Raw genomic sequence first — 17436 nt, 5'->3', positions numbered from 1 at the left:
GGTTACTATTTGCATAGAATATCCTTTTTAGTTTGTTTTCAAGACAGGGTCTCACTTTGTTGCCCAGGCTGGAGTGCAGTGGTGTAATAATGGCCCATTGCAGCCTTGAATTCCTGGCTCAAGTGAGCCTCCTGCCTCAGTCTCCTGAGTAGCTAGGAATACAGGTGTGCACCACCATACCCAGCTAATTTTATAATTTTTTTTTGTACAGACAAGGTCTTGATATGTTGCCCAGGCTGGTCTTGAACTCCTGACCTGAAGAGATCCTCCCACCTCAGCCTCCCAAAGTGCTAGATGCACAAATATATTTTTCCATCCTCTGACTTTCAGTCTATTTCTGTCTTTGGATCTAAAGCAAATCTCTTATAGATAGCATATAGTTGGATGGTGTTTTTTTTAAAATCCATTCTGCCCATCTGTCTTTTGATAGAAGAATTTAATCTACTTACATTTAAAGCAATTACCAAGAAGGAGGAACCTCTGACATTTTGGTATTTGTTTTCTGTATGACTCAGAGCTTTTTTGTCCCTCATTTCCCGCATTACTGTCTTTTTTTCTTTCTTTCTTTTGTACTAAAACATTTTAATTCCCTTCTGATTTTCTTTTGTATAGATTCTATAACTGTTTTTTGTGTGTGTCTAGCATGGGGAATACATTTAATATGTTGAAGTTGTAGCACACCAATTTGAATTTATACCAACTTAGCTTCAGTAACATACAAACTCTGCTTTTTTCCAGCTTTGTCCTTAATCCCTTTATTTAGTTATTGATGTTATAAATTATATTTACATTGTGTGTGTCCAAAAACGAGCAGTTCTTCTTAGTGCATTAGCCTTTTAAATTATGTAGAAAGCAAGGAGTAGAATTACAAATGATTATTGCAATAATACTAACTTTTATAATCATCTATATATTTTCCTTTACTGAGTTTTTACTTCCTCATATAGTTTTGAGTGTCCTTTCATTTTAACCCTAATGACTTTATTTAGCATTTCTTGCAAAGCAGGTCTAGTGGTAGTGAATTCTTTCAGCTTTTATCTGGAAATGCCTTAATTTCTTTCCTACTTTTGAAAGACAGTTTTGTTAAACATTAGATTCTTGGTTGACACTTTTCTTCTTTTAGCACTTTGAATATATTAGCCCACTCCCTTCTGCCCTCCAAAGTTTCTGATTAGAAATCTGCTAATAATCTTATTAAGAATCTCTTGTATGTGCGGAATCACTTCTTTCTCACTGCTTTCAATATTCTCTCTTTGTCTTTGGCTTTCAGCAGTTTAATTTTAATGTGTCTTAGCATGGGGTCTTTTTAATTCATCCAACTTGGCATTTGTTGAGCTTCTTAGATGTTTATATCTTTCATCAAACTTGGAAGTTTTGGCAATTATTTCTTTATATAATCTTTCTACCCCTCTCTCTCTCTTCTTCTTTTGAAACTCCACAATGTGTAATTTGGTTCACTTAATGGTGTTCCACAGGTTGCTTAGGCTTTGTTTACTTTTTCTCAATCCTTCTTTCTGTTCTTCGTAATCACTAATTTTTATTGTTCTGTCTTCAAGTTCACTGATTCTTTACTCTGCTGCTCAAATCTTCCTTGGAGTTTGTCTCATGAATTTTTTTCACTTCACTTCTTGTACTTTTCAGCTCTAGAATTTCATTTTTTTCCTTTTTAGGATTTTTCTTTATTAATATTTTTATTGTTAATATGTTATTTTCTTGACTTTTTCCATGTCTTCCTTCAGTTCTTTGAGCATCTTTGAAAGAATTGTTTTAAAGACTTTATCTAATAGTTTTGCCATCTAGCCTTTCTCAGGGATCGTTTTCTGTCTATTTTTTTCTTTGACTAAGCCATACTTCCCTTTTTTTTTGTATGACTTGTGACTTTTGTTGAAAACAACGTAATTCCTTTTAAAGTTTTTAATTTTCATGAGTACATGAGACATAGGTGTACATGAGATATTTGATATAGGCATGCAATGCATACAAATCACATCAGGGTAAATAGGGTATCCATCACCTCAAGCATTTATCCTTTGTGTTACAAATAATGCAATTATAAATACTTTTAGTTTTCTTTAAATGTATTATATAATTATTATTGAACATTAAGTTATTATTTAACCAGATTTTTCAATTTTTTTCTAATAGAGTCGTTTGAGCTCCTTATATATTCTGTTATTAATACTTTGTCAGATAGATAGTTTGCAAATATTTTCTCCCATTCTTTGGGTTATCTCTTCACTTCATGGACTGTTTCCTTTGCTGTGGAGGAGTTTTTAACTTGTTATCCTATTTGTCTATTTTTGCTTTGGTTGCCTATTCTTGTGGGGTATTACTCAAGAAATATTTGTCCAGTTGAATGTCCTGGAGAGTTTCCCCAAAGTTTTCCTATAGAACTTTTATAGTTTGAGGTCTTACATTTAAGACTGTAATCTATTTTGATTTGAATTTTGTTTATTGTGAGAGATTAGGGTCTAGTTTTATTCTTCTGCATATAGATATCCAGTTTTCTCAGCACCATTTATTGAAGAGACTGTTCTTTCCCCAATGTATGTTCTTGGCAGCTTTGTTGAAAATGAGTTCGCTGTAGATGTATGGATTTGTTTATGGATTCTCTCTTTTGTTCCATTGGTCTGTGTGTCTATTTTTATGCCAGCACCATACAGCTTTGGTTACCATAGCTCTGTAATATAATTTGAAGTCAGGTAATGTGATTCCTCCAGATTTGCTCTTTTGGCTTAGGACAGTTTTGGCTACTCTGGGTATTTTGTGGCTCCATATACATTTTAGGATTGTTTTTCCTGTTTCTATGAAGAATGTCATTGGTAGTTTGATAGGAAATGAATCATATCTGTAAATTACTTTGAGTAGGGTATAGACATTTTAACAGTATTGATTCCTCCAATACATAAACTGACTATTTTTCCATTTTATTGTGTTCTCTTCAATTTCTTTCATCAATGTAAAAACTGAAAATTTGAATCTACTAATATGACAACTATGGAAATCAGATTCTCCTTCTATCCCATTGTTTGCTGTTTTTAAATTTTGTTTTGTTTCGTTTCTGATTGGTGTGGGCTTTCTTCTTACTGAGGATTAGCCTAGAAATTGCGAGCCTTCAATAGACTCCAGAGTTCCAAAATAGTTACCTCATGCAAATTCTGTCAGTCAGTGCAATTGTTGTCTAGGTAGGGAGGCAGATTACTGGTGCTTCCTATTTCACCTTTTATTCATTAACAGTGTTTTAAATTTTATATACGTGAATATATCAGTACTGTCATTTTCATGTGCTTCTTAAACATTGCTTTAGAAATGTATCCATATTGTTACTTTTAGATCCAGTTTATTCACTTCAAGTCTTGTATTTTCCTTCATGAATACATTTCTCTCATGGTAGGTTGTTAGTTTTGTTGACTTTTTGCTGTTAAAAACTGAGATATAATGAACACGATCTCTCCTTGCATTTTGTGTCAAGCTTCTCAGTGTAGATACATACAAGTGGAACCATTGATTTGTTCAGTTTACATACCTTCAACCTTACCAACTATTGTCAGTTTGTTCTTTAATATTGTTGTATAGGAACAAGCAATTAGAGTCTTATATACTAACTATTGTATTAATCTTCTTATTTCCCTATAAAGTTGACATTAGGTATTATCAGATACTATTGATTTGTCACCAGAAATTCTTAATTACTTTATTGGTTAAAATAATTGGTGGTTGCTATTGCAATGTCTATCTAAACAATTCCGCAAACACGGACAATTTGACTTCCTCTTTTCCTAATTGAATACCATTTATTTCCTTCTCCTGCCTAATTGCCCTGGCCAGAACTTCCAACACTATGTTGAATAGGAGCGGTGAGAGAGGGCATCCCTGTCTTGTGCCAGTTTTCAAAGGGAATGCTTCCAGTTTTTGCCCATTCAGTATGATATTGGCTGTGGGTTTGTCATAGATAGCTCTTATTATTTTGAGATACGTCCCATCAGTATCTAATTTATTGAGAGTTTTTAGCATGAAGCGTTGTTGAATTTTGTCAAAGGCCTTTTCTGCATCTATTGAGATAATCATGTGGTTTTTGTCTTTGGCTCTGTTTATATGCTGGATTACATTTATTGATTTGCGTATATTGAACCAGCCTTGCATCCCAGGGATGAAGCCCACTTGATCATGGTGGATAAGCTTTTTGATGTGCTGCTGGATTCAGTTTGCCAGTATTTTATTGAGGATTTTTGCATCAATGTTCATCAGGGATATTGGTCTAAAATTCTCTTTTTTGGTTGTGTCTCCGCCCGGCTTTGCTATCAGGATGATGCTGGCCTCATAAAATGAGTTAGGGAGGATTCCCTCTTTTTCTATTGATTGGAATAGTTTCAGAAGGAATGGTGCCTATTCCTCCTTGTACCTCTGGTAGAATTCGGCTGTGAATACATCTGGTCCTGGAATTTTTTGGTTGGTAAGCTATTGATTATTGCCACAATTTCAGCTCCTGTTATTGGTCTATTCAGAGATTCAACTTCTTCCTGGTTTAGTCTTGGCAGAGTGTATGTGTCGAGGAATTTATCCATTTCTTCTAGATTTTCAATTGTATATCTAGAAAACCCCATTGTCTCAGCCCAAAATCTCCTTAAGCTGATAAGCAACTTCAGCAAAGTCTCACGATACAAAATCAATGTACAAAAATCACAAGCATTCTTATACACCAATAACAGACAAATAGAGAGCCAAATCATGAGTGAACTCCCATTCACAATTGCTTCAAAGAGAATAAAATACCTAGGAATCCAACTTACAAGGGACATGAAGGACCTCTTCAAGGAGAACTACAAACCACTGCTCAATGAAATAAAAGAGGATACAAACAAATGGAAGAACATTCCATGCTCATGGGTAGGAAGAATCAATATTGTGAAAATGGCCACACTGCCCAAGGTAATTTACAGATTCAATGCCATCCCCATCAAGCTACCAATGACTTTCTTTACAGAATTGGAAAAAACTACTTTAAAGTTCATATGGAACCAAAAAAGAGCCCGTATTGCCAAGTCAATCCTAAGCCAAAAGAACAAAACGGGAGGCATCACGCTACCTGACTTCAAACTATACTACAAGGCTACAGTAACCAAAACAGCATGGTACTGGTACCAAAACAGAGATATTGATCAACGGAACAGAACAGAGCCCTCAGAAATAACACCTCATATCTACAACTATCTCATCTTTGACAAACCTGAGAAAAATAAGCAATGGGGAAAGGATTCCCTATTTAATAAATGGGGCTGGGAAAACTGGCTAGCCATATGTTGAAAGCTGAAACTGGATCCCTCCCTTACACATTATACAAAAATTAATTCAAGATAGATTAAAGACTTAAACGTTAGACCTAAAACCATAAAAACCCTAGAAGAAAACCTAGGCAATACCTTTCAGGACATAGGCATGGGCAAGGACTTCATGTCTAAAACACCAAAAGCAATGGCAACAAAAGCCAAAATTGACAAATGGGATCTAATTAAACTAAAGAGCTTCTGCACAGCAAAAGAAACTACTATCAGAGTGAACAGGCGACCTACAAAATGGGAGAAAATTTTCGCAATCTACTCATCTGACAAAGGGCTAATATCCAGAATCTACAATGAACTCCAACAAATTTACAAGAAAAAAGCATACAACCCCATCAAAAAGTGGGTGAAGGACATGAACAGACATTTCTCAAAAGAAGACATTTATGCAGCCAAAAAACACATGAAAAAATGCTCATCATCACTGGCCATCAGAGAAATGCAAATCAAAACCACAATGAGATACCATCTCACACCAGTTAGAATGGCGATCATTAAAAAGTCAGGAAATGACAGGTGCTGGAGAGGATGTGGAGAAATAGGAACACTTTTACACTGTTGGTGGGACTGTAAACTAGTTCAACCACTGTGGAATTCAGTGTGGTGATTCCTCAGGGATCTAGAACTAGAAATACCATTTGACCCAGCCATCCCATTACTGGGTATATACCCAAAGGACTATAAATCATGCCGCTATAAAGACACATGAACACGTATGTTTATTGCAGCACTATTCACAAAAGCAAAGACTTGGAACCAACCCAAATGTCCAACAATGATAGACTGGATTAAGAAAATGTGGCACATATACACCATGGAATACTATGCAGCCATAAAAAATGATGAGTTCATGTCCTTTGTAGGGACATGGATGAAATTGGAAATCATCATTCTCAGTAAACTATCGCAAGAACAAAAAACCAAACACCGCATATTCTCACTCATAGGTGGGAATTGAACAATGGGAACACATGGACACAGGAAGGGGAACATCACACTCTGGGGACTGTTGTGAGGTGGGGGGAGGGGGGAGGGATAGCATTAGCAGATATACCTAATTCTAAGTGATGAGTTAATGGATGCAGCACACCAGCATGGCACATGTATACATATGTAACTAACCTGCACATTGTGCACATGTACCCTAAAACTTAAAGTATAATAATAATAAAATTAAATTTAAAAAAAATCCCGTTGTCTTCAGTGGAGAACAGTTTGTGTTTTTCAATTCATATGCCAATTTTAAAAATTTCATTTCATTTCCGGGGTACTATTGAATGGAAACAATGATGGCAGACATCTTTATATTTTATTAAATCTGAGAGGGAATGCCTCTTTTTCTTGTTTTCATCATTAAATATGATATTTGTTGCTTTTGATAGAAAACTCTTACCCAGTTATGAAAAATGTCTCTTTTTCTAGTTGGTGAAATATATGTGTGTGTTTTAACCATGAATAGATTTGAAATGATATCAAATTATTTTCTCTATCTACTGAATATGACAAGCATTTTTCTCTTTTAATGTGTTAAATATATTGAATTATATTACTAGACATTCTCAATTTGCCACATGCTTGTATACTTGGGATAAACTCTACTTGGTTTTCTGTATTATTTTTTCCTAACATATAATTTTAGTTGATAATTTTTAAAATTTTTCACCTGTGTGTTCATAAGATTATACTATAGTTTTCTTGTCTTATATTATCTTTGTATGATAGTTTATGAACCTCAACAAATTAATAGGAGGATTTCTCACTTTTTTGTTATTTTATAACAGTTTGTATAAAAAGCAAGAGATACTTATATGTGTTAAAATCTCTCACTGTGATCGTGAATTTTTCAGTTTTCTTTGTAGTCTTATAATTGTTTTAATATTTGCTTTACACATTTTGAGGTAATGCTAAGTGCATATAAGTCCAAGACTGTTATATTTTCTTGGGGAGTTTCTCCTTTGTCATTAAGTAATGACTATTGTAATTCTTAATAATACTTTTTGCCTTAAAGGCTATTTTGTTAATATAAGATACTAGCTCTCTTTGGTTTAAATATTTTTTTATGTGGTAGGGGTATCTATCCCTTACCACTTAAAAATCTCTTTCAACTGCTCTGTGTTATGGCTTAGTCATAATAGCTTATAGCTTAATTTTTTTCTTTAATTCCATTTAATATAATAGTCACTGACTTCTCACTTTTACTGCTTTTCACTGCCTTTTGGGTTTTACGGTTATTGTAGAATTGTTTGTGTTGACTTCTTGTTATATTCCATCTCAGCAGTTCTGACTTTCCAAAATAATGGAAAGAACTTTTTTTATAATTTTAAGAAAAATATCTGAGAGTGCTACAATCTCAGATCAGCTCACATAGACTATGACTTGTGTAACCCACTGCCATTTCCCCATCTACAATTTAAGCCATGAATAGTGTCTACTGTTTAGTAAAAAGAAAAAGAATTGGGAAATTCCTGTGATATAATTTCTTAACAAGAGTAATCTCATTGGAGTTGGAAGAAGGAAAGAAATAATGACAAAAAGCTGTTCTGCAGTGCCCCAGAAGTCCTTAAACATGGCTGGATTTACAAAACTGAAGTTGTCACCATTCTGAAGTTCCTCTTTTGTTTCCATTCAGATTCCACACATTATTTCTCATATTTGTATGCTGTCTATGTCTATGCTTACCATATTACTGGATCATTATAGTATTGGGAATAATTTGTTGTACTAGCTATCTTGATTGGTGTCCCTTTCTCTCATTGGTGATAACTCTAATGTTAATTAATTTTCTTCCCACTGGTTGCAAATCATACAATTTTGTGTCATCAAAATTAAAGAATTTTACTTCTATCTTGTTATATGAACAATATTTTAAGAAACATCTAAGTTTTAGATGTAAAACTATGGAGATATTATGAGAAATTAGATATTATTTTAGGAATTATTTTGTGCCTTTATATACTTATGGTTGGAGACATTAAATTAGTTTGGCCTTTGTATCGAGGCTAATGGTATACTTCTGGTTCTTTGTCATGCTCTAAATCAGAGGTTGGCAAACTTTTTCTATAAAGGCCAACTAATAAGTATCTTAGGCTTTATAGCTTATGCAGTTCCTCCCACAATTACTCAGTTTTGCCACTGTGATGTGAAAGCAGCCATCGACAATTTATAAAGTAATGGATGGCTATGTTCCGATACAATTTTATTTATTAAAACAGGTGATTAACTGAATTTGACTGATGGACCATAACTTGCTGCCTCCTGCTCTAAGTGATAGCACATCTACTTAAGAATTTGACAGTATGTTAAAGTGAGCATATGCACAGTTCTTATTAGAAAATTAAATTTAATTCTATTTTCTACTGCAGCCCCTGAAAAGATAATTACTTGTTTCAAGGCATATTTTTAATCTGGTCTTTTGCATATTATAGGGAGAATCCTTTTGAACATGGAAGAGACGGAGTGTGTCTATGACAGCTTGCAAGCATATGTATGATACAAGAACACAAAGTCATTTTTAATTAACAATGACTTTGTGTTCTTGTATCATACATATGCTTGCAGGCTGTTATAAAAGTCATTTATAGTAAATCTGCTATGTAATAAATACAAAAATTACTTATAAGTAATGACATCGTATACCAATTGAACTTAGAAACTGTTGGAACTTTTTTTTAATAATTAGTAGTTCATGGTTTTTCCTTGTATATATTGCAGTTCAGTGACAAGCCATGGAATCTGGGAGCTGCCCAGAAGAATTTGATTTTTGCATTTGTGAAGCTTCTTAAACCTCCTGTGGTTTAGTTGACACATCTCAGATACACAAGAATTTAAACATTGATCTAAGCTGTGAAAATACATCATAGTTACATTATCTTACAGCAGCTGCTGTGCACCAATTCAGCCTAATAAAGTCTTAAGTGTATTTCATTCATGCAACTTGGCCTATTGCTTTGTTTGGAGTATCCAGTAATTCCTATAGACATATAATAAAGAGAAACTCAGTACAGTGTATAGCATAGCAAGAAATGCATATATGGGGCTTTTCCCAGAAGAACAACTAGTGATTGAAAGCACTAAACTCCCTAACTTAGCATCTCCTTCTCTTTCAAGCTACTTACAGGTCCTATATTGCACCAATATATTGTCACTAATTTCACTTTAGCATAATATTGAGATACCACCTTGATCATCTGTGTTGTTTCTATGCAATGGGCCAAATGCTCTCTGCCATGCTACCAGGAAAAACAATTAGCAAACAAATTTTTTGTAATTTGCTGGGATTGTCATAGTAAACATTTTTTATCTTTTAAAGTGCCTTCCTAGAACAAGAAGGTTACGCAGTGACTTTGTAAATTTTTAGCTATGGTGTTACACTGGAGTCTTTGTAATGCAAACTAGGAAAGGTCAGGATGCCTGCTTTTCATAGCAAGATTATTCGTTCATTAAAAGTTAAAACACATTGTTTGTTTCGGGGCGGGGTTGCTGGATGTTATTATTTCCCACATGCCCACTTCAGCAGTACAGAACTGAAACGTCCCTGCTGGGTAGCATTTCTGAAGTCATTGTGCTTGGATTATTTCCTTCATATTTCTACTACTGCAAACTCCTTGCTCCTAATTTGTTAGTATCAAATGTATCGCAAATTCACAGGTTTCAATATGAGGAGATAATTTAAAAATGTAGATTTGTACTTTTAAAATTGGGTTCTTCTTTCATTCAGTAAACATTTTCTCAACATTATCTATATACCAACAATAGTGGTAGGCCCTGGGATTGTGAAGATTAATAAAACATAGTCATTTTCCTTGAGAAGGTCTTAAATAGAATGGAAAAGACATACAAATGAATGGTTACAATACTATACGATATTCATAACAAAAGTAATGAAAAAAGTGCTGTGAGAAGACTGAGGGAAAGATCAAAGAGTGACTGGAAGACTTCCCTGTTTAATGTATGCTGCAAGACAGTGAGCAACAATGAAACAATGTATTTTGAATGCTGAAAATGAACAGTTTGAAAATAGAAATAAAATAAAAATACCATTTAAAATTATATCAAAACCCATGAAGGCTTACAAATAAACCTTAAAGAAGAGTATAAGAACTATACCCCTTTGTACTATGTGAGTAAATACAAAGTACCTTTTTGGTAATTTCTTTCAAATATATAATTGCCTCTTTAAAGCGCAACTAATAGCAATGTTTTATGAGGTCTATAATGTGTGTATAAGTAAAATATGTAACATCCATAGCTCAAAGGATTGGAGAGGAAAATGGAAGTATACTATATAAGTTTCTTAAACTATATGTGAAGCAGAATATTATTTGAAGCTGGATTATTATAAATTAAAAATGTAGGGTGTTAACTCTAGAACAACCACTAAAAAAAGAAGAAAAAGACAATTTAAAGCTTCACAAAGAATATATAGGAGAATATCTCTGTGAACCTGGGGATAGGCACAAAGCCAAAAACAAGCTAATCATAAAAGGAAAATAAATGAAAAAATAAATTCATAAAATTAAAAATACTACTAATTTAAAAATAACATTAATAAGCTGAATATGCGAGCTGAAGGCTGAGAGAAAATATTCGTAATGCGTGTCTCTAACAGAAGACTTTTATCTGGAATAGATAAAGCATTTCTATAATTTGTAATATAAAGATAAAGCCTTCTCTCCATCCACAGTCCACTATCCATTGAGCAAAAGACTTGGAAAAGCACTTCACCAAGGAAGATAAATAAATGGCCAATAACATATAAAAATTTCTCAAAATTATTAGTCAGCATTATATTTTTAAACACTCACTAAAATGATTAAAATTTAGAAAACTGATTACATCAAATGTTGGCAGGGATGTGAAGCAACTGAATTTTCTTACATTGCTGCAGGAGATTGAAAATGGTTCTGGCAGCTTTTAAAAAGTTAAACATATTCCTTCAGCCTAAGTGTTTATCAGCAGAAGAATGGATAAAGAAACTGTGGTACATACATATACACAATGGAATATTGTTAAAGCATAAAAGAGAATGAAATCCTGTCATTTACAACAACATGGGCAGAACTGGAGGACGTTATGTGAAGGGAAATAAGCCAAACATGAAAAGACAAATGTTGCATGTTCTCACTCATATGTGGGAACTAAAGAAATTGATCTCATGGAGATAGAGTAGAATGATGATTACCAAAGGCTGGGAAGGGTAGTGGAGAGAAAGGAGTAAAGAGGGAATAGTTAATGGGTACTGAAATATAATCAGATTGAAGCAATAAGATTTAGTGTTCAGTAGGATGATTCTAGTTGACAATAATTTATTGTATATTTTAAAATAACTAAAAGAGTGGAATTAGAATATTCCTAACATAAAGAAATTATAAATGCTTGAGGTGATGGATATCTCGATTACCCTGATTTAGTCATTACACATTGTATGCTTGTATTAAAATTTCACATGTACCCCATAAATATGTATAGCTGTCATGTATCCATAAAAATTAGATATTAAAAAATTACACATAATATTATTCCTCAATCCAATAATTTCTTCTCTAGGTATTTTCCCTAAGAGAAATGAAAACATACTTATACAAAAAGACACGTTCATAAATGATCATAGCAGCATTATTATAATATCTAAAAAATAGAAACATCTCAACTCTCCAAATGCAGAATCAATTAACAAGCTATGGTACATTTTTGTCAGCAATGGAAAGGGACAATTACTGATAAATACAGTAACGTGGATGAATACTAAAGACATTTTGCTGAGCAAAAAGAGCCCAATAAAACAGAATACATACTGTGTAATTTCATTTACATTAGTTCTAGGAGAATAACTAATTTATAATGAAAGAAGTTAGAACACTGTTTGGAGGGTGAGGAGTGTTTTCCAAAAAAGGCACATGGGGTTTTCAGACTATTCTCTGTTCATTGAAATGTGTGTTTCAGGGATACATGCATTTTTCAAAATTCATCCACCTGTACGCTTAAGAATGGTTCATTTTGCTGTGTAAATTAGACTTGAATCAAAACTATTTTGTTAAAAAATTAAAACATTAACAAAGTAGTGGTTACTGTCTGGCAAAAATTATACATAAAATCCCTGAACATGCAATAAAATAACATCACAGGTTAAAATTTAAAGAGTAAATTGCTCCTTTTGTTTTGTTTTTTACTTACTGATTATAGTTAGTATTTTTTTCCTATAGAGAATTTATTTTCAAACATAACAAAAAATCTAAAATGGGAAAAGTTCTAGAATTTATTAATTCAGTAGTTTAATGGTTCCTTTTATCTTCCTGCTTTACAAACCTCAGCATTTCTCCTCAAGAGTATTTCCTATTAGTGGCTATTATGAGTGTTTGGTACATCATACCAAACGTGCATACACATCCATGCATACACAAGGCCCAGCAGAACACTGAAGGACCACTAATTCCTTGTATCACTTGACCTTTTTTCTGTAAAATATTTCAGACATATCCAATAATATATGTTTCATATGTTTAAATAATGTTTGATATGTTTCATAGGGTTTAAATAATGTAACAAACATGTGTGAACCCCACTGCCCAGCTTCAAGAAGTAGACATAGCTAATGTCTTTGAAGCTCCCTGCATGCCCCTTCCCAATGGCACTCCTCATCTCCCCAGGATAATTATCTCATCTCTTGGATTTTGCTTTTTTTATTCCTTTGCTTTCAAAAAACAGTTTTATCATACTAAAGCAATATTCTTAAATAAGATATTGTTTAGTTGTGCATATTTTCAAAATTTCATAAATGGATTAAGTATAACATAACAAAAAAAAGAGATGTTGTCATATTTGATACTTGTTTCACTATTCAACTATTTCATTGCTATATGGTATTCCACTAAAGGAAAATACCACAATTTATTTATTCATTGTTCTTTCTATGAATATTTGTTTTTTTTCCAGAGTTCATTTTTATTATTTATTGTGCTATTATAAAAATATTCTAATGAACTTTCTTGTACGTGTATACTGGTATAAAAACATAAGAGTTTCTCTAGGAATATGTGTAGATGTGGAATTATTGTGTTGTAGGCTATGCACAAGTTTACTAAATAATGGCATTTTCCCTCTAAATTTAGTTGTTCCAATTGCCACACCTATTAGTAATGTACAAATATTCAAATCAACCTCCTTTCAAATACTGAATATGTATTATACTCTTCAGCTTTTGACAATTTGAAGGATGTAAAATAGTATCCCAATATGGTTTTAAGGTACACATATATTTGTGAGTGCTCGTATATTTCTTTTTTCATGAAATTCTTCAATTTTTTGGGTTTTATTTATGTATTGGTCCTTTGTCTTTTCTTCTTGATTTTTAAAGAGCTTTTTATAGATTCTCAATAAATTTTTCACTGTTTATATGTATTTTGATTTTTATTTCAAACGTGTGGACTACTTTTTATACTAATTATCACATATTTTAATACACAGATTATTAATTTTAATATAGTTTATTTTATTAATATATTTTTCAAAGCTTAGCGTATATATTATTTATGATTTATTTCACAGAAACAGTCAACCATATTTTCTTCTATATTATTTAAAGTTTGGCCTTTCCTGAAATTTCTGATCTGTCTGGAATTATTTTTTGTGTACAACGTGAGGTAGGGATTGTCGAGAATGCTGGAGAGTCTGAGATGTTACCTTACTTGCAAGTTCATAAATTAGCCTTTGACAGTTTTATGAATATTGGCAGAAGATACAAGACTCCTGGGTTAGATACGAGGGTCTTTATTACTCAGAGCAATAGCAGCAGTTAGAATGTCAGAACTCATGTCAGTTCCTTGGGCCCCAGTTCCCATAGGATGATGTAATGTTCAGGTGACCTCAGCACACACAGTTGCATTATTGAAGAGAAACCTCAAGCTAAGGGAACCCAAATCTTTTGTAATGGGCAGTAATCATGCCTGACCTTTGCCCCAGAGAGCCCGCCCCATAGTCATTAGATCTACCCTTTTCTCCAGAAGGAGACACTACATCTATCTTTCAAGGCTGTCTGCTATATAATCATCCTTAGCAAGATGGTCTGGAACAAACTAGTGTTTCTGTTTGCAAAACATGCGGAAATATGAGAGGGCCATAGAGAATTGCCTTCCAACAGGAATCTACTTTCTCCGCATCACCATACAATGACTAATTGGGGTGGATCAGCATGATTTAATGCATAGTTTCTTCTTTCCTCAGATGTCTGCATTGCTTACCTTGACATAATCAGGTTCCCATGTATGTCTGTGTCTGTTCTGGGCTCTGTATTCTATTAATTCATAGTCTATCATGACATCAATGCAACATATTTTTACTTATCACACCTTTATAATAGTTCTTGATCTCTGGCAGAATACTTCCCTCGCCGGCGCTAGGCAAACAGCCACTTGTTCTTCTTCAGGAATGTCTTATATATTCTTATCCTTTCTGTCTTCCTTAAATTTAAAAAACCTGCAGAAGTTCCAATGCAAAACATTTTTCCTTGCAATTCAGACCTTCCCTCTCAGATTATTTTGCTTCCTCCTACAGTTTATTGAAAACTTCCTATAGTAAGCTTTATGCAGTGTCTCCAGTATGACTTCCCACTGTAGATAGGTCTAAATCTTGTTTCCTGTACTCTGCATGCTACATTTTAAGAACTGAAGTTCTGAGTGGCTGGCAAGATGGCTGGCAAATTGTCTGTGTTTGCAGATGGCATGATTCTACATTTAGAAAACCCCATTGTCTCAGCCCCAAATCTCCTTAAGCTGATAAGCAACTTGAGCAAAGTCTCAGGATGCAAAATCAATGTGCAAAAATCACAAGCATTCCTATACACCAATAGTAGACAGAGAGCCAAATCATGAGTGAACTCCCATTCACAATTGCTACAAAGAGAACAAAATACCTAGGAAAACAACTTACAAGGGATATGAAAGACCTTGAAGAGCAAGGAGAACTATGAGCCACTGCTCAAGGAAATAAGAGAGGACACAAACAAATGGAAAAACATTCCATGCTCATGGATAGGAAGAATCAATATTGTGAAAATGGCCATACTGCCCAAAGTAATTTATAGATCAGTGCTATCCTCATCAAGCTACCACTGACTTTCTTCACAGAATTAGAAAAAACTACTTTAAATTTCATATGGAACCAAAAAAGAGCCCATATAGCCAAGACAATCCTAAGCAAAAAGAACAATGCTGGAGACATCATGCTACATGATTTCAAACTATACTACAAGGCTACAGTAACCAAAACAGCATGGTGCTGGTACCAAAACAAATATATAGACCAATGGAACAGATCAGAGGCCTCAGAAATAATGCCACACATCTGCAACCATCTGATTTTCGACAAACCTGACAAAAACAAGCCATGAGGAAAGGATTCCCTATTTAATAAATGGTGTTAGGAAAACTGGCTAGCCATATGCAGAAAACTGAAACTGGACCCCTTCCTTACACCTTATACAAAAATTAGCTCGAGATGGATTACAGACTTAAACATAAGACCTGAAACCATAAAAACTCTAGAAGAAAACCTAGGCAATACCATTCAGGACATAGGCATGGGCAAAGACTTCATGACTAAAACACCAAAAGCAATGGCAACAAAAGCCAAAATTGACAAATGGGATCTAATTAAAGAGCTTCTGCGCAGCAAGAGAAACTACTATCAGAGTGAACAGGCAACCTACAGAATGGGAGAAAATTTTTGCAATGTATCCATCTGACAAAGGGCTAATATCCAGAATCTATAAAGAACTTAAACAAATTTACAAGAAAAAAGCATACAACCCCAACAAAAAGTGGGTGAACGATATGAACAGACACTTCTCAAAAGAAGTCATTTATGCAGCCAACAAACATATGAAAAAAAGCTCATCATCACTAGTCATTAGAGAAATGCAAATCAAAACCGCAATAAGATAACATCTCATGCCAGTTAGAATGACGATCATTAAAAAGTCAGGAAACAAAGATGCTGGAGAGGATGTGGAGAAATAGGAATGTTTTTACAATGTTGGTGGGAGTGTAAATTACTGCAACCATTGTGGAAGACAGTGTGGCAATTCCTCAAGGATCTAGAACCAGAAATACCATTTGACCCAGCAATCCCATTACTGGGTATATATCCAAAGGATTATAAATCATTCTTCTATAAAGACATATGCACACTTATGTTTATTGCAGCACTGTTCACAATAGCAAAGACTTGCAACCAACCCAAATGCTCATCAGTGATAGACTAGATGAAGAAAATATGACACATATACACCATGCAATACTATGCATCCGTAAAGAGGATGAGTTCATGTCCTTTGCAGGGGCATGGATGAAGCTGGAAACTATCATTCTCAGCAAACTAACACAGGAACCAAAAACCAAACACTGCATGTTATCACTCATAAGTGGGAGCTGAACAATGAGAACACATGGACACAGGGAGGGGAACATCACACACAGGGGCCTGTCAGGGTGGGGGCCTAGGGGAGGGATAGCATTCAGAGAAATACCTAATGTAGATGATGGGTTGATGGGTGCAGCAAACCACCATGGCACATGTATACCTATATAACAAACCTGCATGTTCTGCGCATGTATCCCAGTACTTAAAGTATAATAAAAGAATACAAATAAAAAAAGAAGTAAAGTTCTAGTCATCAGACATCAGCAGACGGCCTGTGACAAACAGCGGCCTCAGCTCATTTACTTCTCTGCATATATCCTTTCACATTGTTTTCAACTTCTCAGAATGTTTCATGCTTTTATTTTTGACAACTCAGCTATGCATTCTGAAAGATGTTTTGTGTATTTTATGTTAACATTTTTAGGGATTTTGCACTGATAGTGATTTTCAGGACATCTATCAATCCTTGCCAGAAACGGAAGTCGCATATTGATGGTGTTTTTAAATGGTTTAATCTGACAGTATTGTGCGTTTTGCACACAATCAGCATTCAACAAAGTGTGTTTAATTGAACTCAAAACAATTTATTTGGGTTTCTCTGATGTTGCTGTGTCATTCTTAAATAACTTAGTACCTAATTTGGCATTATTACCATTAGATAACTTTTCCTTTTAAAACTGTG

The 17436-nt window shown here is 34.0% G+C and overlaps 1 protein-coding gene across 36 annotated transcripts in view; it reads left to right on the top strand.

Annotated features, from left to right (window-relative positions):
• Positions 1-17436, top strand: part of MAPK10 (mitogen-activated protein kinase 10) — a 580277-nt gene that overhangs the window by 379993 nt on the left and 182848 nt on the right. The window lies entirely within an intron of this gene.

This window comes from Gorilla gorilla, chromosome 3 (genome assembly GCF_029281585.2).
Source record: "Gorilla gorilla gorilla isolate KB3781 chromosome 3, NHGRI_mGorGor1-v2.1_pri, whole genome shotgun sequence".
Taxonomy (NCBI): Eukaryota; Metazoa; Chordata; class Mammalia; order Primates; family Hominidae; genus Gorilla; species Gorilla gorilla.
The sequence above is the reverse complement of the archived record's forward strand: the minus strand, read 5'-3'. Positions and strand labels throughout refer to the sequence as shown.